At 42.5% G+C, this 27,372-nt stretch overlaps 2 long non-coding RNA genes across 2 annotated transcripts in view; both read left to right on the forward strand.

Moving 5' to 3' along the window:
- The first annotated feature begins 425 nt into the window (after window positions 1-425).
- LOC135180439 (uncharacterized) overlaps window positions 426-27,372 on the forward strand; it is a 42,559-nt gene continuing 15,612 nt past the window's right edge. Inside the window, exons 1-3 of the long non-coding RNA XR_010304432.1 lie at window positions 426-816; window positions 16,505-16,580; window positions 20,431-20,601. This is a non-coding gene — a long non-coding RNA (uncharacterized LOC135180439). The remainder of the gene's footprint in view (window positions 817-16,504; window positions 16,581-20,430; window positions 20,602-27,372) is intronic.
- On the forward strand, window positions 12,271-15,787 carry LOC135180440 (uncharacterized). Its single transcript, XR_010304433.1, has 3 exons — window positions 12,271-12,330; window positions 12,432-12,458; window positions 15,528-15,787. It is a non-coding gene; the product is annotated as an uncharacterized LOC135180440 (long non-coding RNA).

Genomic DNA, 27,372 nt, shown 5'->3' on the forward strand with positions numbered 1-27,372 from the left:
TGGGCAACCCATTTCAGGCTCTCAACTCTCCCATGGTGAAGAACTTCCTCCTTACGTCCAGTCTGAACTTACCCATCTCCAGCTTTGCTCCATTCCCCTTAGTCCTGTCACTCCTTGATAGCCTGGAAAGTCCCTCCTCAGCTTTTATGTAGCCCCCCTTCAGATACTGAAAGGCCACAAGAAGGTCACCTGTGAGCCTCCTCTTCTCCAGACTGAAATGAGTTGTATGAAATGGGTTGTAAAATTACTGTCCAGGAGATGGACAGGAAGGAGTTAATCAGCTCCGTTTGCTAGAGGAAGGGCCACAGCTGTCTTGACTGCATGCAGGGATTTTCAGGGTAGCCAGCTGTGGGGATTTAATTGATTCACCCACCAGCCTATAAAGGAGGGTGCCACAGGGTAACTCTAAATCCTGTCCTGGTTCAAGAAGGTGGATGTAATTTGGCTTGGCTACTGTAGCTGCAAAATGACTTTAAGCAGGAGTGACTAGCTGAGTGAATGCTTAATGTTCTTGTTTTCTTCTGCATGTCAAGGGAGGAAAGGAAGGTTTTCTACATTCATTTGAGAAAAGAGGGTGCTGTGTCTGATTCTCTTATCCTTTGTTTTTCTACTTTTAATGAAGCCTGGTGGTGTTCTTGCCCAAATCTACAATCAGGGCAGAAAGCAAGCCTGGACTGAAGGGAGATAAATTGAATGAAAGATGTACCTGACCCAAGTGCAGCGAATGAAGATGAGTGGATGGGTGTGAGCAGGAGTAGGGAACAAGACATTGTGTGGGATGCCTGAGGAAATCTCCTTGCCTGTATACACCAGAGGGTGAGTTAACAGTCTCAAGGAGTTTTGTCTTTCAGACCTGCAGTGTGCCTCCTCCTATCTTGTTTTTCAGATGAATGCAGTAGAAAGTTTGTTTCCTTTCCCTGGACACTTGAATGCCTTTAACATTAGGGTTTATTAGCGCCTGGCTTGTTTTAGGATGCATATCCCTTCTTCATGTCAGAATCAGAACGCTGTCAGAAACCTGTAAGCTGTTCTACAGGGGCAGCAGTGGTGTTGAAGTGCCTTCTCTAAGAACTAGCTTTGATTGTGCTGATTTGAGCCCCCTCACCTGACTGCTTCTATCTATCTCGAGGTTTTACAGGTTTAAGCATAGTAATTTGAGGAAATAGAGTTTGGTAATGGTAAGAACCTGAACATAATAGCACTGTGGTAAAGGGTTGGACTTGATGATCTGTGAGGTCTCTTCCAACCTTGGTGATACTGTGATACTGTGATAATTGTGAAGTATTTACAACAAGCAATACCTTGTTTTGAACACCACATCATATTTGGTTGTTACATATTCTGTTTCTACTGTGCTTTAGAAATGCTCTGTGTATTTCAGCTATTACTTAACAGCCACTTGCGTCTCCTCTGGCAGTAACTCTGCTATAGTTGCAATGTGACTCAGCTTTTGCTGTGCTCCAGAAAGAGGATATCACAGGCTTCATTCAGTAACGCCCATCCAAATGGTGTGTTGTGTCTGAGGAAGGATTGCTCATAATTAACACAATGCCCTTCTTGTCTAGCACCTCATTCTATCAGTTATACAACTCTCCTTAGTGGTAAGGGTCTCTGGGATGCTTTGCACAAGTCTAGGAACGAGCCATAAGCCTCACCTGTGTGTTCTGCAAGACGCTAAGAAGCTCTTGCAAAGTGTCATATTTGAACAGCTTCCAGTTAGCACTTCCTTTAGCATTACAGGCATGTTGCCTGAATTTACTGCAGTGAAGGCTGGGATGTGTTCATCTTGCCACAGCAGCAAGCATGCTCTTAAGACTTTTTGAAGTGTTGGTAGTTTGTCAAGAAGGAATCCACAAGTTGGCTATTATTGGTATTTTGAAACTTTTTCATAAGGTATTTTTGCAGGAAGTGCTCTTTCTGCAGAGACAATATGTTGGCTCAGGATATTGTCATGGTTGAAAGCTTTTCAGTCCATTCCCCCCCCCCCCCCCCCCCCCTTAGGTTTTAAAAGCTCACTTATCTTTTGCTTTCATTATAGCCAGCTCTTGTCTATGAAATACCCTATGTATTCAGAATGCTCAGTGAAGTGTTAATCATTGACACAGGAGATGTTCCAAGTGCTGTGAGTCCTGTATGCTAGCCAAGGTCTCATCATCCCATGAAACCTGTTCCAGATTCTCTGGCTATAATTTATTTGCTGGATTATTCTTTATTAATCCCTGAGACAGCGTGCCCCACTGATGTATGCAACAAGGAAGGAGATGGCAACTTGCTCATCTCTGTGGTGAGCAGAATACTGAGCAGTGATGTGGTTGCTGATGGCAACCCATGTTTATTTATTGGCCAAGGTTTGCAAAAAGGCCATTGGCAGCACCTTGGTTCATTGCAGCCCAGTGTTTCTGGGGACACAGAGGCTTGAGAACCTTCCACACAGCCTTTCCACTTCCCCCTCAGAGCCAAGGGATTGTTCAAGTAGGTCCAGTGCGTTTCTGTACAATCCCAGGCATAATCCATTACAAAATTGAGAGACCTCCAGTCAGCCTTAAACTGTGTAAAATTCAAATTGGATCTAACTTACAGGAATGGTTCAGATAAGCAGTCTTGTACATGTGAGATTATCTCTAAACCGACTTATATTCTGACTTTACCTCCTGCTATTAGAATCATAGTTGCCCTTGGATCATAGCACAGCCCAGTGAAGCATCATCTTTCCTCTTGTGATTATGCTTTTTCAAGCGCTGGCTTTGCTCAGAAACATGGTGTGTGTTGAGCACTTTTGTTATGATGCTAAGAAATAATTCAATAAGGGCAACTGCAGTAATAATTTAGGCAGAGGGCTTGCTTAGAGTTATTCTTTTTTCCAACAGTGGCCAAAAATGGATATCAAGGGAAGATTATACAGTAGGCAAAAGGCAAATGTATAAAATCTATCCACTGAGTATTCTTCTGGCTTCTAACTGTTCTTCCAGACCACTGTGACTATTTACTAATCCTTTCTAGATCTCTTTTCAAAGTACTTGGCAAGCTTGCTCCCTAACCCACTAAAGATTTGCTTCTGTTACATCTTTTGGCAAGATTTGATATAACTTTGCTATAACTTGATATAACTTTGCTACCTACAAAAGAAGAATTGTTTTGTTTTGAACTTGGATCAATTAGCTTCTTTTGGTCCCTATTTTGTGTATTGAAAGAAGCAATGAACAATCCATCTCTCTGCATCTCATGCTTGCTCATGGTGCTGTGAACCTCCATTGTTTTCCCCCCTAAGCTGTCTTCTTTCCAGGATGAAAAGCATAGCTGACTGAGTCATTCCTTGTATGGAAACCATTTTCATTGTCCTTCTCCAAATATTTTCCAGTTCGAAGACAGTTTTTTTTTGTTTGTCTTTCAGATGGAAGACTTGTAAGTAAACACAGCTTGAAAGGCATAGGAGAACATGGCTTTACACAGTGAAATAATAGAGTCTTCTATTACTTTCCATTCCATTCTTACTAAGTTCCAAAATGTGAATGACCTTTCTAGACGTTGCCAAGAACTTACCTGACATTTCTATGATGCTATCATAACTGCAAGACTTCATGTCTGAGTGATAATGACTATCTCAGAGCCAAACATTTGATACATGGAACAAGGTCAAGTCATACTTTGAGTACTGTGTCCAGTTCTGAGCTCCTCAATTCGAGAGATGTTGAGGTACTGGAACATGGCTAGAGAAGGGCGACGAAGCTGGTGAGAGGCCTAGAACACAAACCTTCTGAGGAGAGGCTGAGGGGGCTGGGGGTGTGCAGCCTGGCAAAGAGGAGGCTCAGGGCTGACCTCATTGCTGTCTACAACTACCTGAAGGGAGGCTGTAGCCAGGTGGGGTTGGTCTCTTCTGCCAGGCAACCAGCAACAGAACAAGGGGACACAGTCTCAAGCTGTGCCAGAGGAGGTCTAGGCTGGATGTTAGGAGGAAGTTGTTGGCAGAGAGAGTGATTGGCATTGGAATGGGCTGCCCAGGGAGGTGGTGGAGTTGCTGTTCCTGCAGTGTTCAAGAAAAGCCTGGCTGAGGCACTTAGTACCATGGTCTAGTTGACTGGATAGGGTTGGGTGCTAGGTTGGACTGGATGATATTGGAGGTCTCTTCCAACCTGGTTAATTCTATGATTCCCAACATATATTCATTTATCTTAATTGCATTGCTTTACCTTAATCTGCATATTAGTAATGCAGTACTCTCAATTGTTTGTTACTTTTTCCTGGGGAGCTATCTTGACGTTTGTTCTTTGTCTTTCATTTTCAGCATATATTTCAAGGTTAGTAGTTCTAGAATTGTATTAAACTCTAAATCAAGCCCAGTTTTCACAGACAAAGAAACCTAACCCCAAACTATCTTTCTGCAGTGTGCATTTATTCCTTTATTTCTAGGTTTTGAAGATTTTTTTTTTAATAGAAATAATTCAGTGGAAAGGAGTGGTTGGTGTTCAAGAGCTGGAACAGATTTTCCATGTAAAAGTGGCAGCACTTAAGAAATATTCTGGGAGAAGGTTATGGAGAAGCGTTAGGGGAGCAGTGTGGGAAGAGCTCAGCCAGCAGGAGGTTTACTGTGAGGAAAGGAGAGCTCACACACAGGAGGAACTGGTAGAGTGCAGTGCCTTGAAGCAAAGATTAAATACTAGATTGTGATACAAAAGGTGAAGGGGAAGCCATTGAAGGAATTTGAAGGAGAATTCTTATTCTCAGAATTGGGGTAAGATGATTTAATACCTCTTGATTTGGTCAGGAAGGAAGCAGATCCAGGATAAAAATTTATTTTCCAAGTCTCCCAAAGAAGAGACAAGAGTATAAAAATGCATAGCACAAAAGCAGTGAGCCTTAAACATTTCTGTGTTGATATTTAATGCTGAAAAGTTTGATGCTTAGGCTCAGATACAGAGACTTGCAAAACATCACCTGCTAGAAAAGAATTTAGAAAGTCTATCTGATGAGCTAGACACTACTGGAGAGGACAGAAAACATCTGACAGTGTTTTCTGAGGGAAGTATAGAATCATAGAATCAACCAGGTTGGAAGAGAACTCCAAGATCATCCAATCCAAGGGATCACCCAGGCCTATCCAGTCAACCAGACCATGGCATGAAGTGCCTCATCCGGGCTTTTCTTCCACATCTCCAGGGACGGTGACTCCACCACCTCCCTGGGTAGCCCATTCCAATGCCAATCACTCTCTCTAGCAACAACTTCCTCCTAACATCCAGCCTGTACTTCCCCGGCACAACTTGAGACTGCGTCCCCTTGTTCTCTTGCTGGTTGCCTGGCAGAAGAGACCTACCCTTACCTGGCTAGAACCTCCCTCCAGGTAGCTGTAGACAGCAATGAGGTCATCCCTGAGCCTCCTCTGTCACCTATATTCCTCGCACTGCAGGTAGTGGATCAGGACTGGTCGACATCTTCTTAATTCATTACAAGAGCCTCGTGGGTGATGCTCTCTCTTTGTGTATATGCTTTCTCCAGGAGAGGCTTCCCTGACTTGAATAGTTTCCTTTAATACTTGGCTCAAATCCTGTATGTATGGGGCTTGTCCTAGCATTTATGTTCGTTTGATGATTCCCACTTATGCTTTTAGTTAGAAAAGTTAAAGGGTATCTGATCTACTCAGCTTGTGTACATTGACGTAGACCTGTGAGCAGGTCATCTTTATCATATTCACTTCTTGGTTCCTCTGTTAAAGGAAATGGGAATGATAACACCACCTGTAAAATGCTTTGATGAAAAATGCATGCAAGAAGTTAGTATTTTACTATTATTATGACAGATTTTTTCCAGCCAATAATATCCATGAGCTTTCAGGGATGTTCTCCCTATTAAAAAGGAGAAGAGACTTGAGGTACAAGGAAGGAAGAAGCAATTTATTTATGAGTCTGGTCATCCCTCCTTAATTATATATAAAGAACTGGACCTTTTGACAAAATATAGCTGGAGGGGAAAAAACCCCATACATATTTCCACCAGATGCATAGGACATAAGCCAAGGTATTGTTGAGATATTAATGGAAAGATAATTTGGGGCAGTAAATATGTATTCAAAGCCCTTGCTTTCTTGTTTGAGGAATTTTTCTCTCTGAGAGGAGATTAAAGTAAGGCCAGCTAAGTATTTTTAGAAGGATTTTGAAGTACCCAAACTGTCTGAGTTATCAGGTTTATACTGCTGGATGCCTTAATCATATGCCAGGTGGTTGATGAGGTAGGAATGTAGAGGCATAGAATGTCCTCTAATCACAGTTTGATTAAACTTGGTGTGATGGTTTTGGTGTTACCTGCCCCCCTCACCACTTAAGAAAATCACCCAGACTAGGCTCAGTCTATTTGGAAATTGAATGAAGCTTTATATCCAGTCAACTTGCTGAGGTAAAAGCTGTCCAACTTGCTCTTGATGTGGCCGAATGTGAAAATTGGCCTATCCTTTACCTCTACACCCACTCATGGATGGTAGCCAATGCTTTATGGGGTTGGCTACAGGACTGGAAGAAGAATGGTTGGCAGAGGAAAGGAAAGCCTATTTGGTGTGCTGATCTATTGCAGGACATTGATTCATGACTGGAGAGAATTCCAGTGAAGGTGTGGCATGCAGGTGCACACATGCCCAAGAGCTTGGGACTCTTGATCCCAGGAGCGAGGGTTCAAGCCCCATGTTTGGGCACCAAAATAAGGATGTGATGGTTTGAGTGTTCCCCCCCCCCCCAACTTAAGAAAATCACCCAGACTAGGCTCAGTCGATCTGGAAGTTGAATGAAGCTTTATATTTACAGCTTAGTACAATATACAAGCAGAGATTTTCAATAGATACAGAACTATACAAGTTAAAAAGGTAATACAGAAATGCAACAACCCTCCCAGAAACCTGAGTCCTCAGGAGGGCGTCTCAACCACCCTTCCACCTCCTTTCCACCCCTCTACCTTATCCCAGACTTTGCCTTACACTTAAGGTGAGTTCGGAGGGTCGGCCAGGGGGGTTAGGAAGCAGATGCATTAGTCACACAGACAGCAGGTTAGGTTAGAGAGAAATGCAGCACCAAATACAGAGAGCAAACAACTCCCTTATCTATGTTTATGTTCACAGGATCACAGGATGTTAGGGGTTGGAAGGGACCCAAGGAGATCATGTTCTTATACATCTCAGCAAGCCTATGAGTGAAGTAGGCATCACCATTGTTTCCTTTTCACAGCCCATAACCTAATTCTTCTCACTAAAATATCCCAGCTAGGCTCAAACTAGCACATTTGGAAAGAAGAAATGTTTGTTAGGGCAATGTTTTATTTTTCCTCAAAAGCACATAAGCAATTTATTGTCAAACAATATTGTCTTAGCCCTCAAACTAAACAGATTGATTTTATTGACTATCCTGTACTCTAAAAAACAGACCAGCTTACGCTGATGCTGATTGCTCTTGTAATGTTCCTTCTTACAACAGCACAGGAAAACGACTAGAACTTTACATTTAAAACAAAACACCAACAGATAAAGTGCATGAATAATGGTGAACCTGATAAAAAAGGGAGTCAAGCTGAGGAAAGGGAATATTCAATAAAATATTGAAAGCCTGTAACTCATACATGGTGCATAAGCACAGTGTACATGGTTCTGTTTCTATACTGACTAGGCACTCCAGACCAAAGTGTTTTTATCTTTGGCTGCCTTTGGAAAGTGTATGTGGCATTGGGTCTTGGCTGTATCACAATTGCTTTAATGACAATTTGATGTTTAATGATGTTTAAATCATGTAAGTTGAGTTTTGACTGCTATGTCAGAGAGCTTAAAAACCAGAGCTGAAGTTATTTTAAAAGCTAGGAATTTGTCTAGCCTGTGGTGTTTAGTCAACATGATCCATTCAAGTGTGGAGCTGTCAGAAAAGATCTCACCAGACAGGGCTTAATCTGCTCAGTTTTGAAGGGAAGTTGGACTCTTAGCATGAAGTTACATTTGTGATCTATCTCAGTTACAGCTAAATAGCCAATTTATGGATTTGTTAAGGGCATTAAGGGAGTTGCTATGGCCTACAAAACACTGTGTGCTGCTGTGGTATGCTTTCTAGTCAGATATCCACGGGTTGTTTGTTTTTGCTGCATGGGAAGCTCTCTTTTCAGTGTAGTTCATTCATTCTGGAGCCTCATACAGAGCTAGGTAAATACTTCAAAACCCACATGGACAAACATCAGGTTGGAGGAATGTTGCACAACCATATCAGCAATCATGAAGCTTCTTTATGTGTGTAGGTTGTTTTCTTGTTGGGTGCCTCTGTGTGTGTTTCATTTATTTATCCTGCTCCCACTTCCCTCTCTCTTGCCCCTGACATTCACAATCTTAGTTCTGTGTAGTCCCATGGGTGTAAATCCAGGATGACTCAATTTGATTGGGCATTATTACAAGTATAAAGTCCTCCTCCCTGTCTCCACTGATGTGCTCCTGACCATGTGCAATACAAAATCCTTCTTCCTGCTTCCCCAGCCAATCAAAACTTCCCTGTCATAGAATCATAGAATTGTTCAGCTTGGAAAAGACTTCAAAATTCATCCAGATCCAGCCCTCTGCCATAGACAGGAACACCTCCCACTAGAACAGGTTGCTCAAGGCCTCATCCAACCTGGCATTGAACACCTCCAGGGAGGGAGCAGCCACAACCTCCCTGGGCAACCTGTGCCAGTGTCTCACCACCCTCACTGCAAAGAACTTCTTCCTAACATCGAGTTTGAATCTCCTCTCTGCCAGTTTAAACCCATTACCCCTTGTCCTGTCATTACAAGGTCTTGTCAACAGTCTCTCCCCAGCCTTCCTGTAGGTCCCCTTCAGATACTGAAAGGCTACTACAAGGTCTCCTCAAAGCTTTCTCTTTTCCGTGCTGAAAAGCCCTAATTCTTGTAGCCTGTCCTCATAGCAGAGCTGCTCCAGCTCTTAGATCATCTTCGTGGCCCTCCTCTGGAATTGCTTCAACAATTCCATGTCCTTCTTGTGTAGGAGGCTCCACAACTGCTCACAATACTCCAGGTGGGGTCTGACCTCTCTGGAGGTGTTTAAGGCCAGGCTGGATGATGCTCTGGCCAGCCTGATCTAGGGTAGGGTGTCCCTGCCCATGGCAGGGGTTTTGGTACTAGCTGATCCTTGTGGTCCCTTCCAACCCGGACTGATTCTGTGTTTTTCTTTATTTTTCTTCCTTACCTGACATTGTCTAGAAAAAAAATTACATGAGGTTTTAATCTCCAGGCGTGCTTTTTTTTCCAGAGAGAAACCAGTAGAACATTTACAGTAATTAACACACTTTCTATCTTCTCATTTTGCTAATGATATCTTTCTGAAGGCTGTGCAATAATTGCTGCTCACAGAGGTATGTACTCTGAAGTAAATTAATGACCAATGACCAATAACAATTATAGATGTAATCATCCATTGTAAAATACAGCCTAAAATATATAATATGAGCAGCTTTGGAAGCAAAAATAAACTCCACTGAAACTGTACCGCTAGATTCCTGACCCTGGAGGTGTTCATAGAATCAACCAGATTGGAAGAGACCTCCAAGATCATCCAGACCAAGCTAGCACCCAGCCCTGGCCAAGCAACTAGACCATGGCACTAAGTGCCTCAGCCAGGCTTTTCTTCAACCCCTCGAGGGATGGTGACTCCACCACCTCCCTGGGCAGCCCATTCCAATGCCAATCACTCTCTCTGTGAAGAACTTCCTCCTAATATCAAGCCTATACCTCCCCCGGTACACTTGAGACTGTGTCCCCTTGTTCTGTTGCTGGTTGCCTGGCAGAAGAGACCAACCCCCACCTGGCTACAACCTCCCTTCAGGTAGTTGTAAACAACAATGAGGTCACCCCTGAGCCTCCTTTTCTCCAGGATAAATGCCCAATGAAACCATGAATTTTAGAGGTATGTATAAAAGAAGAAATAACTACCAACTGAATTTTGACCTGAGACCTTCATGTTGCTAAAATTTACCCAAACTGGTGGGTTTAGCTGTGCATGGACTCTCATTAAGATATGCTGTCTCACAGGGTGCTAGATGCTGATTTTTCTGAGTTAGCACTAGCATAAATGGAAAACATGCACTGCAAGAGGCAGTGCAGGCAGGCAATCTATGAAATCCAAATGTGGCTCTAAGCAGCTGTGAGACCATTATCTGAAGTGGTTATGTCATCTTACACTAGAAGAAAACTCAGCCCTCTATATTCAATTCCTATATCTCACCTTATATCAGATGTTCAAAGGTTCAGATGAAGAAGAGCTGTCTGCGTAAAGCGTGGTTTACATTAAAAGCTAGTGAGAAACATGTATCTTGATTTCTGGATGACAGTCTTGGAAAATGTGTTTCAACTGGCAGCTGCCCTCTTCCTATTTTACTCCACCCACACCAACAAACCAGTACCCAGCACTGTCAAAGCTGATCTTCCCAACAAAACCAATCATCTCTCTCTGGTTCATCTTCCTTGTTTTGTTCTGGGTGCTGAGAGGTGACTTTGAAAGGGCACCGTGTCTAAGGCAGAAATATTTCTGGTGGGTATGGGGAAGATGCTCTGTTGTTTGAAGGAAACCAAGACTTCCAACTGATTTTAATTTTATTTTTAATGTTCATGGGAACCAGTCTTACATGCCTGGCTGAATTCAGAATTTGGATTTTTGGCAGGTTTTGATTTGAGCCCAGCTTGGCTGGTTTTCAAAATGTCCAGATTGCTCGCATTAAATCTGAATAAGCACTACCCACTAGTTTAATCAGAGTCATCTGGTACACCTCTAATTAGTGTTAGTTAAAGTAGAAATTCACCATAACACAAAATTCTGTGTTTTGGGGACGTATTTAGTAGACTCCTGAATGTAAAATAGGAGGAGGGGAAATATCTTTTGGATTATTAAAAAAATCAGAACACTTGAATTATGATGGCAGCAACCTAGTCCTGATAAAGCAAGGCAAGGTTCCTGAAAAATGCCATGAAAAGCACGTTTGTATGCATGCACGTATACAGTGTAGAGCTACAAATACATTTATGATCTTTAAATGGTGATCTTGCTAATCTAATGGTCGACTATGTTGTATGCATGCAAGTATACAGTGTGGAGTTACAAATGCATTTATGGTCTTTACATGTTGGTGTTGCTAATTTAATGATTGACTGTGTTGTATGCATGCACATATACAGTGTGGAGTTGTAAACACACTTATGATCTTTGAATGTTGGTCTTCCTAATCTAATGGGTGACTATGTTGTATGCATGCACATATAGACAGTGTGGAGCTATGAATGCATTTGTGGTCTTTAAATGCTGGTCTTGCTAATTTAATTGTTGACTATTGTGTATGCATGCACATATAGACAATGTGGAGCTATGAATGCATTTATGGTCTTTAAATGTTGGTCTTGCTAATTTAATGGTTGACTATGTTGTATGCATGCACATATAGACAATGTGGAGCTACGAATGCATTTATGGTCTTTAAATGTTGGTCTTGCTAATTTAATAGTTGACTATTTTGTATGCATGCACATATACAGTGTGGAGTTATAAACACACTTATGATCTTTAAATGTTGGTCTTGCTAATTTAATGGTTGATTATGTTGTATGCATGCACATATAGAATGTATGGAGCTACAAATGCATTCATGATCTTTAAATATTGGTCTTGCTAATTTAATGGTTGACTATGTTGTATGCATGCACATAGACAGTGTGGAGCTATGAATGCATTTGTGGTCTTTAAATGCTGGTCATGCTAATCTAATGGTTGACTATGTTGTATGCATGCACATAGACAGTGTGGAGCTATGAATGCATTTGTGGTCTTTAAATGCTGGTCTTGCTAATTTAATTGTTGACTATGTTGTATGCATGCACATATGCAATGTATGGAGCTACAAATGCATTTATGATCTTTAAATGTTGGCCTTGCTAATGTAATGATTGACTGTAACTGCACAACCTGTCCAAATCAGTAAAGCATGTACACATTGGAGCATTCTAGCAGTTATCAAATAAGCATCTGACACTTTTGGTTTAGGTATAAATTGTTTCCCTGGCTTAACTCACTGCAATAAATGATACTTAAACAATATGTTATGAAATAATTTTTCTGTTTGAAAGCAGCTCAAGTTTTGTTTGGGTCAGAAGCAGACCATTAGCATGTTAGTGCAGATTATCAAAATAGGAAACTTGAAAAGCACTCTTTTTCAATTATTTGCTCTAAAAAATCAACCTCCTCTGCATATGAAGTTGTTATTATTTTTTAAATTACAATCTACACTGATGTGTCTCCACCAACTCCCTCTCTTTGAAGATGCTTTAACTTTTATCATGGTAAGACAGACCAACCAAACCAGAAATCATTGCAGTTTGACCTTCTCATTAAAACATTCCTGAAATTAAGAGTGCTAGATTTATGACTTCATTTTTTTCAGGTGTGCTTTCCAAATCCTGGAGAACTGGTGAGCCATACTCTTATATTTTGCAGATGAGCTATGTCTTTTACATGTGCAATGTAACAGTAGTGCAAAAAAAAATGTGTTTACTGAGATTTATGTGTTATCTCAAATGGTTTTGTTTCTTAGTTTGCTTCAATTGATACCCTGGAGATAGAAATACATACATTTTTTTTTTCCCTTCCTGGACACCTTTCAACTTCACTATTCAAAGACTGAATGGATCATGATTACAGAGTGTTGTGGTTTTTTTTTTCCAAGGGCATCTGTTCTTAGCCACAGCTGAGGATGGGGCCCACTGAGCTGACTGGAAGGATCCACCTAGAATTTGTTGAATTAAGTCCTTGCACCTGGATATAATTGTCATGCTGCTGTGCTGGGGTTTTCTTAAGCTACTGGTAAAACAAATTAGCTCAATTTAAACTGGCATCCAGTAGGGAAGCAACAACTCACCTCATATAATGTTTTTTGAATAATTATTTTTCTATTGCCAATTGTGCTTCATGAATATTTTCTTAAAGGCAGGATGGATTGTTGGTTTTTAAAGTTTAAAACAAGAAGCAACAAACCCTATTCTATTCTGTGTATTTGCTGAGCTACAGCTAGTATTAAAATAGTATGTTTGTTAATTTTATGTGACTGTATCTTAGATAGAGATATTTAAATGTATATTAAAAAGAAGGTAACAGGAGATAAATGAGTGAAAACTGCAGTATAAAACACAAGAAACAACAAATCCTATTCTATTTTGTGTGCTTGCTGAGTTACAACTAGTATTAGGATACTATCTGATTGTTAGTTTTATATGACTTTATCTTAGATATATGTAAATGTATATCAAAAAGAAGGTAACAGGAGATAAATGAGTGTAAACTGCAGTATAAAACACAAGAAGCAACAAACCCTATTCTATTCTGTGTATTTGCTGAGCTACAGCTAGTATTAGGTAGTATCTGATTGTTAATTTTATGTGACTGTATCTTAGATAGAGATATTTAAATGTATATTAAAATGAAGGTAATAGGAGATAAATGAGTAAAAACTGCAGTATAAAACACAAGAAGCAACAAACTCTATTATATTCTGTGAATTTCCTGAGCTAGTATTAGGGTAGTATCTGATTGTTATTTTTATGTGACTGTATCTTAGATATATCCAAAGGTATATTAAAAAGAAGGTAACAGGAGATAAATGAGTGTAAACTGCAGTATAAAACACAACAAACATCAAACCCTGAAAACTGCAATATAAAACACAAGAAACAACAAATCCTACTCTATTCTGTGCATTTGCTGTGCTACAGCTAGTATTAGAGTAGTATTTGAGTATTAATTTGATGTGACTGTATTTTAGATCTAGCTATCTAAATATGTATTAAAAATAAGGTAACAACAGATAAATAAGAGTAAAAAATGCAGTATAACAGCAACACTTCCTACTCCCTCAAACTGGTCTCAATACATATACTTCACAGACCTTGTGCCAGATTTAGCACTCTAAGGTTTTCCCTTTTTGCATTTGGGACAGATTCATGCAAGTTTGGTGTGGGTGGTTGTTGTGTTGTTGTTGTGGAGCAGTAGACAAAGGTAGTCCTTTATGCCTGACATGGGAGTTTGTATAAATACCATGGGATCTCATTTCTGTGTGTATTTTAGAGCTGTTGGAACTTGGCAGCGAAATTCACAAGCTTCCTGGAAGGCCCACGGAGGTTTATCACCTCGGTTGGACTTGCAGTGGCAGGACATTGAGTGAAGCCCTGGAATGTCTGCATCTGTGTTAGCTTCAGCTTTTCATGATACTCTCCAAATGTAGACTCTAGGGATAAACACTGAAAAATCACCTCTTTGGCTGAATGCCTCAGGATGACTTCTGAAATGGAAGGAATAATGAATTCTACCACTGCTCTAAATATTACTGCTGTGTTTTGTTAGTAGGTGACAGGTGAAGAGAGGGGATGTGTTCACTAACCATGGATAGGATCTTTGGATGTATCTTTAGAATCATAGAATCACCCTGGTGTAGCTGATTCAGCTGCTGGGAGAAGAGAGGGATACGTTCACTAACCATGGATAGGTTCTTTGGATGTATCTTTAGAATCATAGAATCACCCTTGTGTAGCTGATTCAGCTGCTGGGAGAAGAGAGGGATACGTTCACTAACCATGGATAGGTTCGTTGGACGTATCTTTAGAATCATAGAATCACCCTGGTGTAGCTGATTCAGCTGCTGGGAGAAGAGAGGGGATATGTTCACTAACCATGGATAGGTTCTTTGGATGTATCTTTAGAATCATAGAATCACCCTGGTGTAGCTGATTCAGCTGCTGCTCTTGTGACCTGGCCACGTCACTGTGGATATCAACTTAAATTACTTTCTAAGGCACTGCTCAGTTGGCTAAAAAATGACAGCATGGATTGAAACCACTTCTTGTTTCCTGCATGTTAAAGAAAATTCAGGAATATAAACTATTTTATGAGCTCCAGACTATATTTTATTTCAATAAATGTATTCCTGATCATCCTCTTAGAGACTGTGGCAGAAATAGAGATGTAGATATTATCATAAACTATCCTCTAAGCCATGCTCCCTTTCAATATTGGGTAGACTCCAATGCAAGAGGAATGTGGATGAGGAAGGTAGTCCTTTTTTGAAGGGTGGCAAAATATCCAGAGATCAAAAATTTAAATGTGGAAGCTTCTTTCAGTTCTTTTGCTGTGCAGCGAATTCCAAGTTTCGGAGAGGGCGTGTAGCAGCAGGGGCAAAGTTGGTCATTTCTGTGGCTCTCACTAACAGCTTACCTTGTCCAAGCATTAGCTCAAGGTGAACCTCGGCATGTCACAAATTCTGTTACCTCAAGAGCTGTGTATGTGGCAGTGAGACTAGTGGGAAAGTGCTAAATGTACACGGTCCTGTGTGAAGGCAGCTTTCAAAGAGCAGATGGTTCCTAACTGGGGACAGTTTAAAGGTGTAGGGCAATAGGTTGTTTTGAAATTACCTCTGTTATAAAGCAAATGTTGTTTTTTAACTGCTGGGCCTGATTCTTGCTTACAGTACAGCCTGTTTTCTCTACTCCAGCAGCACAGGCGCTCCCTGTGGTGTGCGTTTGCCATCATTGCTCCAGCCGGAGGCTCGGCGCGGACCCGGAGCGCAGAAAATTCACAGAGCAAAAGAGGCCAGCACATAAAATAACATTGGCTGAATTATCATTATCTGCCTTCTGTGGAAGAGGAGGCCACAGGAGAGAGTTACTATACCCTAACTCATTGTACCAGTGCACACCCAGAGTGAAGTTTTTCTTTCAACTGTGATAGCCATGAATCAATGCATACGAGAATGGGCAGGCAAGTTGCTTTCATACAATATTCCTTTTTATAAGCTCATTTTTCTTGAGCTTCAGGGGAAAGAAAAAGAAACAACCCCTTCAGTTTTCCCTCCAAGTTGTGTAGCAACTGGGTCTGGTGGAAAGGCTGCCTAGCCTCCTCTCTGTGCTCTCCCTCCTGTCTGGGCTTTCAGAAGGGAAAAACCAGTAGCAAACTGAGCTTAAGGGATTTGTGTGGGTTTTTTTTTTTTCTTATGTGGTGCTAATCCTAGGCCTGCACTTAGAGAGAAGCTTCCAGTGGGAAATTAAGCTAAACCGAAAAGCATAACAAAACCCAAATCATCTTGACTGCAAGAATTCCTCCAGTGTTTTATTCTTTAATGCTTATTAATAGAGACAATACTAAACCCAAAAGGAAGCTTGCAATATCCTGTTCTTTCTCTTTTATTTTTGTTGTTTTTTTTTTTTTGTTATAGTGTGATTTTTTCTTTCTTGTTCCATAAACTCCATGGCAGATCTTCTCATTTAATTATTCAACTCTCAACGTGAATAAAACGTACAGACATGACAAATAACCTTCTCTTATAATTTCTTTACAGGATAACAGACATATGGTGTTTAAAACTGATATATACATATATGTTTTCCTCCTGTTACAGAGTGTTTGTAATAGAAATGAACCCCCACATCCTGCCTTCTTTTTCTCCTTACCCTCTTTTCATTTCTTTTTCAGATTCGATTCAGAGGAAAACCGCAAGCGATGTGTGCCACTGATTTTGGGTCATCTGCACTCAATTCAAAAGGAAAAGGTGATTTTATTTTTTTTTTTCCTCCCCCCCTCATTGCCTGCCAAGTAAGTGGGAGAGGTGTAGGAAAAGGCAAAACTCCAGATGAAAGAACGGACCTCTTTTATCATCGTAGAAAGAATCCATCTGCAATAATTACCAGTCAGACTATCTGCACACTGTGTTACTTCGTGACATCTGAGAGCTGCTGCACTTCTTGAACCAATGGCTGCTATATAGGAACCAGCATCAATCCTGAATGAAAAAATTGCCCCAACCGCTGGTGAATGGCACTCAGTAGGTTTCCCATTGAACTATGCTGCGAAACAATGATGCACATTGGTAAATCACCGTGTGCGCCTTTCAGTTCTTATGCATATCCTATACTGGACAGCTTCCATTCACTCTGGCACCCACTGCAAACAAATGTTAACTATGCATCAGAGATGAAAGTGAAAATGCATATGTTAAATCCCAAATGGAAGCAAAAGAGTGTAATATATACATAGTTGCTTAGCAACAAACATGTTTTGGCCACAGGAATGGTGACATCAGTCAGAGGAGAGAGGCAAGCTGCTCTACCCTTCTTGTCTCTCTCTCTCTCTCTCTCTCTCTCTCTCTCTCAGCTTCATAAAGGCCTTTCCTTATTTCTTTCAAAGCAGAAGAGAGAGCTATTGCAGACATTTGTTTATCCTATTAATGCAACAGACTGTAGGACAACTGGACTTTTCTTTGAGCAAGGAAACCTGTTTTCATTCTAGGTGTCCGTCGTAGCAGCGCATGCCCTCCGGTGCAGCCAGGTGTTTTGATCCTTGCTTTATGGCTTAGTGTGCATTGCCTCTTATCTGAAACACTCAGACAGAAGAAATAAAGTGCTAAGTCTGAAAATGCAAACTACTGGCATAAAAAAAAAATTGGTTTTGGTGTTACTCTACCTTTGATCCTATCCCACTTTTCACATCAGCTCCTGGAAACTTTAATTTTTACTGGTGTTTTTATTTTTGCTGGCATTCTTGTGGCTCTCTGTTTCTTCTTCTTTTCAGGAAAGCAAGCAATACCTCAGTAAGTCACACAATGTCAGGGGCTAGAAAGGATACATTTATTAACTCCTCCCACTTTAGGTGATCTGAATATGTCTTATCTCCTTTTGCCCTTCTCTTTCTGTACATTCTGCTGTGCACACTGTTGTGCAGTAGGAGAGGAGAGAGGGAACAGACAAGTCCTGGACTAAGTTACGCACAGGAGCAGGTAGCTCCTACCGATGCAGATGTGAGCTCTGAGTAGCTCACACATAATGTGTCTTATGCTTTCTGCAGTCTGCTTGCCCTGCTGGACCATAGCATCTTTAATGTATAGAAATATTGCACACTTGCATTCAAATAGATCTGCCACCCCAGACTGCTGCAGACAAATTCCCATTAGTTTTGAGTGTTTCCTTTTAATTTAAGGTAATGAATGTACTTTGGTGGATCTCCAGTGGGGGGTAAGAATTTTTCAGGAATGCACTTCGCTTTGCAAAGAAGCCTTTCTTGACAGTGTGAGAGGTGTGTAGGAATGCAAGATAGCCATGATTTTAATTTGAGTTCTTCAGTATGAAAGAAGGGTTAAATACTGGAACGTGTCCAGAGAAGGGCAACAAAGCTGGTGAGAGGCCTGGAGCACAGCTCTGTGAGGAGAGGCTGAGGGAGCTGGGGGTGTGCAGCCTGCAGCAGAGGAGGCTCAGGGCAGACCTCATTGCTGTCTACAGCTACCTGAAGGGAGGCTGTAGCCAGGTGGGGGTTGGTCTCTTCTGCCAGGCAACCAGCAATAGAACAAGGGGACACAGTCTCAAGTTGTGCCAGGGGAGGTCTAGGCTGGATGTTAGGAGGAAGTTGTTGGCAGAGAGAGTGATTGGCATTGGAATGGGCTGCCCAAGGAGGTGGTGAAGTCTCTGTCCCTTGAGGTGTTCGAGAAAAGCCTGCCTGAGGCACTTAGTGCCATGGTCTAGTTGATTGGCTAAGGCTGGGTGCTAGATTGATTTGGATGATCTTGGAAGTCTCTTCCAACCTGTTTGTTTCTATGATAAAATAAGGCCTTTATTCATGGAGCTGTTATGTAGATAGTGTTTTACTTGCTCTTATTTTCCTTGAGTTCATGGAGACCTTTTTTCATGTATTAGCAAATATCAAATTGACAAAATATAACCAATAATACCTTTCACTTCCTATGAATTTTGGGGAAAAAAGTGTGTGTCATCCTGAAAATATGGAGGAACTTGAGCTGAGACGGGGTGGTGCCTCGGAGCAGACAAGATAAATCAGGTCATCATGGCAGAGCGGATTAAAACAGAAGGGAAGACAAAAAAGTTGTATGATAAAAGGCTGGAAAACAGGAACAAAGTTGATACTGATTTTTTTTTCTTCTTGTAGAGAAATAATCTTTTCTTCTCTTGAAATCTCAAGAAAATGGACTTGGAGTTGTTCAAGAAAAGCCTGGCTGAGGCACTTAGTGCCATGGTCTAGTTGACTGGCTAGGGCTGGGTGCTAGGTTGGACTGGATGATCTTGGAGGTCTCTTCCAACCTGGTTGATTCTATGATATAGTTAGTGTTCTGAACAAGAGGTTGAGGTGGATTCTTGTCCTAATTTTCTGTCTGTGACTTAAAGCAATTCTTGGAACATGGTTCTCAGCCTGAAAAGGAGTACTATGTAGCCCAATAATATAGAAATCAACTTAGCACATGGATCTGACGTTCACAGCTGGATCATCAGAAAGACATTAGGTGAAACTGAGTTTTCATAGCTGAATTTGGAGAAGCTGGCAGCTTGAGTGATGAACCAAAATTTGTTGGATGGCAATCAACCTGAAACATTCTCCTAATATGTAGCTGTGCTTTTGCTCCTGTAAACTCTTTTTTTTTTTTACCTTGTGAAATGAATGAGTGTCAGCTGTAAACATAATTGAAGTAGCAACCAAAATAGATATTTGAAAGGCCTGTTAGATTGCTGATATTTTACATGTGAAAAAATCACATTTTTTGGTGGTAGTTGCTCTCAGTGAGTTAAACTAAAGTTTTACAATTGACATCAGTTACTGAAGTCTAATTTATTTCCCAGTGTATACATTTTAGTTTATATCTCTGTGACTATTTAAATAGACTCAGTGCTTTGTCAAGCATTTGCTTTCTGGAAAATGTGATTTAGAATTTTCCCAATGGAGTTACTGTCTTCTCTTATAGTTAACCACATAGATGATTATATCTTTTACAACAGATATACCTCAAAGTTAAGCAAATCTTAAGAAACTATCCATGCTTGTGGTCGTTGTGCTGTAAAGCTTCAAATGAATCACAGATTAATCAGATTGGAAAAGACCTTTGAGATCATCAAGACCAACCCATCACCCAACACCATCTAATCAATTAAACCATGTCACCAAGTGCCACATCCAGTCTGTTTGTAACCACTTCCAGGGATGGTGACTCCACCACCTCCCTGGGCAGCCCATTCCAATGCAAATTACTCTCTGCCAACAACTTCCTCCTAACATCCAGCCTATGCCTCCACCGGCACAACTTGAGACTGTGTCCCTTTGTTCTGTTGCTGGCTGCCTGGGAGAAGAGATCAACCCCACCGGGCTACAACCTTCCTTCAGGTAGTTGTAGCCAGTCACTCTTTCTGCAAAGAAATTCTTCCTAATGTCCAGCCTAAAGCTGCCTTGGTGCAGCTTGAGATTGTGTCCTCTTGCTCTCTGAGAGAAGAGACAAGCCCCTGGCTGTCTACAGCTTCCTTTTAGGGAGTTGTAGAGAGCAATAAGGTCCCTCCCCAGCTGGCTTTTATCTGAAAAGTATCTCCGAATACCTTGAAAGTTAACAATAACTTTTGTTTGCATTTTAGTCTGCTATGGATTTCCCTGAAAGGTGGGATAGAAACAGGAGAAATGCAGTGTTGGAAACCACACAAATATGGTATCTGTGGCAAGTTTACATGCTCAGCAGTAAAGTTTGAGTTTCCAAGACTAATAATAAGAGAAAAGCTGGAATGGAACCCTGCAAGTTCTACATGTCAGTGAGTTCTGCTTTTTTTTTTTTTTTTTTTTTGTTGCTTTCTATCACTCCACCTTTTAGACAGGTGCCACTCTGCCTCATCTCATTGCACTTGTTTTCATGTCTGCAACAGGCTCTGTGGGATCTCTATGGAATGTATCTTCATATTACTGAGAGTCACTTTGATATTACTACATTACTGAATTTTTGTCTTTTAATTAATGTAACCTAGAAGGCAGAAGTATGCTCAATGTGGTCAGGTTTCAGTATTACTTTCCTCAATTCAAGAGAGATGTGGAGGTACTGGAACATGTCCAGAGAAGGGTGACGAAACTGCTGAGGGGCCTGGAGCACAGCTCTGTGAGGAGAGGCTGAGGGAGCTGGGGGTGTGCAGCCTGCAGAAGAGAAGGCTCAGGGGTGACCTCATTGCTGTCTACAACTACCTGAAGGGAGGCTGTAGCCAGGTGGGGGTTGGTCTTTTCTCCCAGGCAACCAGCAGCAGAACAAGGGGACACAATCTCAATTTGTACCGGGGAAGGTCCAGGCTGGATGTTAGGAGGAAGTTGTTGGCAGAGAGAGTGATTGGCATTGGAATGGGCTGCCCAGGGAGGTGGTGGAGTCGCTGTCCCTTAAGGTGTTAAAGCAAAGCCTGGCTGAGGCACTTAGTGCCATGGTCTAGTTGATTGGCTAGGGTTGGGTGCTAGGTTGGACTGGCTGATGTTGGAGGTCTCTTCCAACCTGCTTGATGCTATGATTCTAAGCATGTGGAGCAAAAGAGAGACTCCTGAGCCAAAGGTTCAGAACAGCTGTCAGGGAAATCTGAAGGATGGGGGCTGTATAGAAAATAAAAAAGGGAAATATATAGAAATATATATTGAAACATATAGAAAGTTGCTGCAGAGAGGACAGAAATAGTTTAACACTTTTTTTGTCTTGTTAAGAAAATACAGACTGAAGTTACTCCAAGAAAATGTTACGTTGACCAGCACAAAAGTCATCAGTAAAGAACCTATCAGACTGCTTAGGGAAAATGTGTGCATTTCTATTGCTGAGGGGCTTTAAATACTAATTAATGCATGTCAAAAATAGCATAGGTGCAGTTGATTTTCTTTTTGGTAAAGGCAACAATCAAAATAACAATGTAGGAACAGAGACCTGTAAATACAGAGGATCTGGTACAGTTTCTAGTCCTGCCATTTAGCCTCCAGTGGAAAGTGCCAAGATATGTGCTTTGGAACACTTGTAAGGCACATAGCTGCATGTCAGCCTATTTCAATTAGTTTGTTGAAATGGTGGATTACATGTCTCTATAAAAGCTAAATTGGTCTCATCCCTGAAATTATAACAAGCCTGAGGAGCCAGTGGAAAAATCAAGTCTTGAGCACCTCGATTTCAGGAGCAACTGAAATGCATTGCACTGCTGCCACTACTGCTGTGGCTCATTGCCCCCCAGATGTTGCCTCTTCTACAGTGTGGGGGTCACAGAGGCAGGGATGCACTGATAGGAAGCAGTCCCTGATGGATGGCTTTCTGCTCTGAGTGCATTGGCAGCTGACATGTCTAGGAGTTGCAGGAGCCTTAGTCCTGCAATTTTCATACAATCATAGAATCAGCCAGGTTGGAAGGGACCTCCAAGATCACCCAGTCCAACCTAGCACCCAGCCCTGGCCAATCAACCAGACCATGGCACTAAATGCCTCAGCCAGGCTTTTCTTCAACACCTCCAGGGATGATGACTCCACCACCTTCCTGGGCAGCCCATTCCAATGCCAATCATTCTCTCTGTCAGGAACTTCCTCCTAACATCCAGCCTAGACCTCCTTTGGCACAACTTGAGACTGCTCCCCCTTGTCCTGTTTCTGGTAGCCTTGCTCTCTTAAGAACCTGTATTCAGATGATGTAAAAGTTGAGTGCAGATGGATTTTGCATGTTTTGCTGATACAACTGCCCCCTCTGCCAAGTGTAGCTTTTGGTACACCATCTATTTACCATCATTACAAGCCCTGGGTAGGAGCTCAGGTGAACTGATCATTAACAGTTTCCCTTGTGTGTTCAGTCACTTTGCTCTTTTTAGGTCTCTCTCTCATCTCAATCCAACTGTGTCTCATGCCACCAGCCAAGACACAGGTCTACCCCAAGCTCTGGGCGAATCTACCAACCACCTCTCAGGCTGAGACTGGGATTTCCTTAATTTTGCTCTATGCCAGTCAGTGAGGGGTGCCAGTATCTGTGATGGTGCTGGTGGTCACTGTGGTCCCCTTTGCCTGTTGTGTGCTGCACATGTGTGGCAATCCTGCGCAGAGCCTCTGCCTATTGTGCTTCCATTCCAGAGGCAGCCAAGAAGTGGTCTGTCCTGGTGGCCCCTTCTGCATGCTCTGCCTGAGAGGTTGCAGCAGTGAGTGAGCAGGTTTTGGACAGGCTCAGAGGCACAGAACTATGTGCTATGTGTGGCTGGCCAGAGGAAGGCTGATATCTGACAGATCTTCCCACCTCATACTGAGTGGAGTAATCCTGAGGGAAAAGCAAAAGCAGAGCCAAGACTGGGCAAAGTTCAGGCAGCTTCCCTGGGGATGGAGGTTAGCTCTCTGTGTATGGAAGCATGGTCTCTACACAAATATAGTGACATTTTTGTCTCTCCAACATCTCCAAAAACTGTGCTCCTTGTTGGGTGTGGGTGGATCTGGCATTGTGTTTCTTGTGGACCAAAGCACAGACTTCTTGGGAAATGGTCTCAGGAGACATTATTTCCATAACTCTCATCCTCAGGGACTGGGGGAAGGGAAGAGGGGTGGATTTATGAGGCTAGGTCTTATAAAAAGCAAACTATAAAACAAAACAACTGTCATTGCAAATCCAGTCCTGGGCTTCTCAATTCAAGAGAGATGTTCAGATAGTGGAACATGTCCAGAGAAGGGTGACAAAGCTGGTGAGAGGCTGGGAACACAAACCCTATGAGGAGAGGCTGAGGGAGCTGGGGGTGTTTAGCCTGGAGAAGAGGAGGCTCAGGGGTGACCTCATTGCTGTCTACAACTACCTGAAGAGAGGCTGTAGCCAGGTGGGGGTTGGTCTCTTCTGCCAGACAACCAGCAGCAGAACAAGGGGACACAGTCTCAATTTGTACTAGGCTGGATGTTAGGAGGAAGTTTTTGACAGAAAGAGTGATTGGCTGCCCAGGGAGGTGATGGAGTCACCGTCCCTGGGGATGTTCAAAACAGAGTGGATGAGGCACTTAGTGCCATGGTCTAGTTGATTGTGTAGGACTGGGTACTAGGTTGGACTGGATGATCTTGGAGGTCTCTTCTAACCTGGTTGATTCTACTATTCTATGATTGTAAATACTCTGTGTTTGAGCTCTATATTTACTGGTTTATAGATATCTGTGACAGTCCATGGCATCACCGTGTCACTGGAGTTTTTGCTTCAGCTTTTAGCTCAGTTCATGGTGTGGGAGACATTGAGAGATGGAGAGGGGGGAAAATTCCAGCAAGTTTTACCAGCAGCCCTTCATCTGGGATTGTGCTCTGGCATATGGGCTTGTCCCATCTCTCCACCTGCCCTCCTCATCTCTCACAGCTTCTGTGGACCATGCCAGCCATCAGAGAAAACGCAAGCAAAGTATTTTTACACAGTGCCAAAGTGTCAGCAGTAGACACCAGGGAGAGCAGCCACCTCTCGCTGCCACACCATGAAGTCCTTCAGGTGTGAGCTTAGGTAGCAAGCGGGAATCACAAAAGCGAGACGTGCAGGTTAGCTACTCTGCAATTATGCCTGTGCTACATTTTGATTGACAGTCAAGAAATGAAAAGCAGACAGATATTTTAGGAGGTGCAAAGGCAACAGAGGCAGCATGCCTGCGGTTTGGGTGGTTTTTCTGGACTGTGCTGCCACTGGAGCTCAGTTTTCAAGAGAGGAGAATTGGTGGGATGGTAACAGACTTAATTGCCCCCTGCCTGATATTTCTCTCAGCTTTTCTTTGCTGCTTTTTCAGCAGGGGGGAACATTTGGCATGGTTGCTTCTGAAAGGAAGATAGCAGCAGATCTGTTGGAGAAAGAAAATCAGCACAGGACAAATTTGAAACTAAAAGGAGACTGAGAGTGGAGAGAAGGGAGAAATGTTTGACCCTGAGGGTGGGCAGAGCCTGTGCCAGGCTGCTCAGGGAGGTGGGAGCTGCCCCATGGCTGGCACCACTGCAGGTCAGGCTATTTGGGCTCTGAGCAGCCTGCTCTGGCTGGGGCTGTCCCTGCTGAGAGGAGGTTGGGCTGGATGAGCTTTAAAGGTCCCTTCCCACCCAACTTGTAGGCTCGTTTCTAGCTTATGTTAAAATAATTAGTATTTAAAAAAAGAATTCCTGATAAATGAAGCTTTTGCATTATCTAAAACCCTAATAAAGCAAACTTTTAAATGGAATTGTTTTGAGATGAAAATGTTCTTTCCAGATAAGGCCAGAATAAAATGCTTTGATACTTTTCCTTTTGATTAGAAAGGGTGGTGCTGTGGAAATTGGCCTATTCCTTGAGGACTTTTTTTGTTTAATATATTTTCAAGAAGCAACTGGTGACTTTCTTGTGGCCTTCCAGTATCTGAAGGGGGCCTACGAAAGCGCTGGGGAGGGACATTTTAGGATATCTGTGAGTGACAGGTCTGGGGGGAATGGAGTGAAGCTGGAGATGGGTAGATTCAGACTGGATGTGAGGAGGAAGTTGTTGAGCATAAGAGTAGTGAGAGGCTGGAATGGGTTGCCCAGGGAGGTGGCTGATGCCCCATCCCTGGAGGTGTTTAAGGTCAGGCTGGCTGAGGCTGTGTCCAGCCTGATCTAGGGTAGGGTGTCCCTGCTGGCAGAACTATAGGCTGAATGTTAGGAGGAACTTGCTGCCAGAGAGAGTGATTTGCCATTGGAATGGGCTGCCCAGGGAGGTGGTGGAGTCGCCATCCCTGGAGGTGTTCAGGAGAAGAGTGGATGAGGCACTTGGTGCCATGGTCTAGATGACTGCATAAGGGCTGGGTGCTAGGTTAGACTGGATGATGTTGGAGATCTCTTCCAACCTGGTTGATTCTATGCCCATTGTAAGGATGGTTGGAACTAGATGACCCTTGTGGTCCCTTCCAACCCTGACTGTTTCTATGATTCTGTGAACTTTTTCTACCCAGAAAGCACTGCCCAGCTTCACTTTGTGGCACAAAAGCTTTGGTGTCATGAGCTGGAATTTTTCTGGGGTGCATAAATCACTTGGGTGGTTACCAACACTTTACTCAGTGTTTAGAATCATAGAATCAACCAGGTTTGAAGATACCTCCAAAATCAAGGCCAATAGGATCTTTGGCTGTATTTGCAGGAGTGTGTCCAGCAGGTCAAGGGAGGTTGTCCTCCCCCTCTGCTCTGCCCTGGTGAGACCTCATCGTGAATACTGTGTTCAGTTTTGGGCTCCCCAGTTGAAGAGGGACAGGGATCTGCTGGAGAGGGTCCAGCAGAGGGCCAGGAGGATGATTAGGGGGCAGGAGGGCATGGCTGATGAGGAGAGTCTGAGTGACCTGGGGCTGATTAGTCTGGAGAACAGAAGACAGAGAGGGCATTTAATAAATGTTTATAAGTATCTGAAGGCTGTCCAGGAGGGAAAGGACAGGCTCTGCTCACTTGCTCCCTGTGATAGGACAAGGAGCAATGGGTGTAAGTTGCAGCACAGGAGGTTCCACCTCAATGCAAGGGGGAACTTCTTTACTGTAAGGGTCCCAGAGCACTGGCACAGGCTCTCCAGGGAAGTCATGGAGTCTCCTTCTCTGGAGCCTTTCAAGGCCTGTCTGGATGTGTTCCTGTGTGATCTGTGTTAGATAGCATTGTCCTGCTCTGGCAGGAGGAGGGTTGGACTCGATGATCTCCTTGGGTCCCTTCCAATCCCTAACATCCTGTGATCCTATGATCATCCAGTCCAAGCTATCGCTTTTATCACGTTTAATGCCTTAAATACTGGTTGAAGAACCCATTTTCAATCCTATGCAAGATAGTTCCCCCCCCCCCATCTATTCCATATTTATAGCATTAATCATTTCCCTGCAGTTAATTAAGAGAATTGATGGCTCTTAGGTTTCCAGAAGTTGATCCTTTAAATAATTATATCAAAATCTCCATTACCCAAACCAGACACCATCACAATGGGTGTACAGAGGCCAAACTGACAGGAGCAGAGATCAGGAGAGCATCCACAGGGATGTGACAAACAAAAAAAGTGCTATTTCAAGCTTGTGTCTCAGAGGAGTGGGGAAATAATAGCGATATAATTGAGGGACTGTTTGTGGAGCCCTTATAGTCTAAAATCCTTTGCCTCAGCCACACTAGACTGAAAAAAAGAGATGTTGATTATGTGACCAATTGTTTAGCACGTGTTCCTAAACTGGTTTATAATTATCAAATTAATCTCTCCGAGGTATTAAAAGCCAATTTGCACAATCGCCGTAAAACTAAAAGGGAAGCAAAGCGCTTTACCTGTGTTGATACAGAGCCCTGCAAACAGCAACTATTTGTTTTTGTAGCTGTTGTGGCTCTGGGAACAAGTAAATATAAACAGCAGGAAACACAAATACAGAGGCAGTGCAATTGGAGGCTGTCAGGAAGCAGTATGGTGGCTTCAGGAGCTGAATTCGGCTTGAAATAAGCTTTGTCTCAGTATGCGTAAGAGGCTTTGGCACTGTATCAGACCTCTGGGGAAGCCACTCAGCAGGGTGGGGATTACTATAGTTTGTGCTTCCCAATTCACAGCAAACTTGCTTCCCTGTCATACTCGTGCATTAACTCTCTCT

This window comes from Pogoniulus pusillus, chromosome 13 (genome assembly GCF_015220805.1).
Source record: "Pogoniulus pusillus isolate bPogPus1 chromosome 13, bPogPus1.pri, whole genome shotgun sequence".
Taxonomy (NCBI): Eukaryota; Metazoa; Chordata; class Aves; order Piciformes; family Lybiidae; genus Pogoniulus; species Pogoniulus pusillus.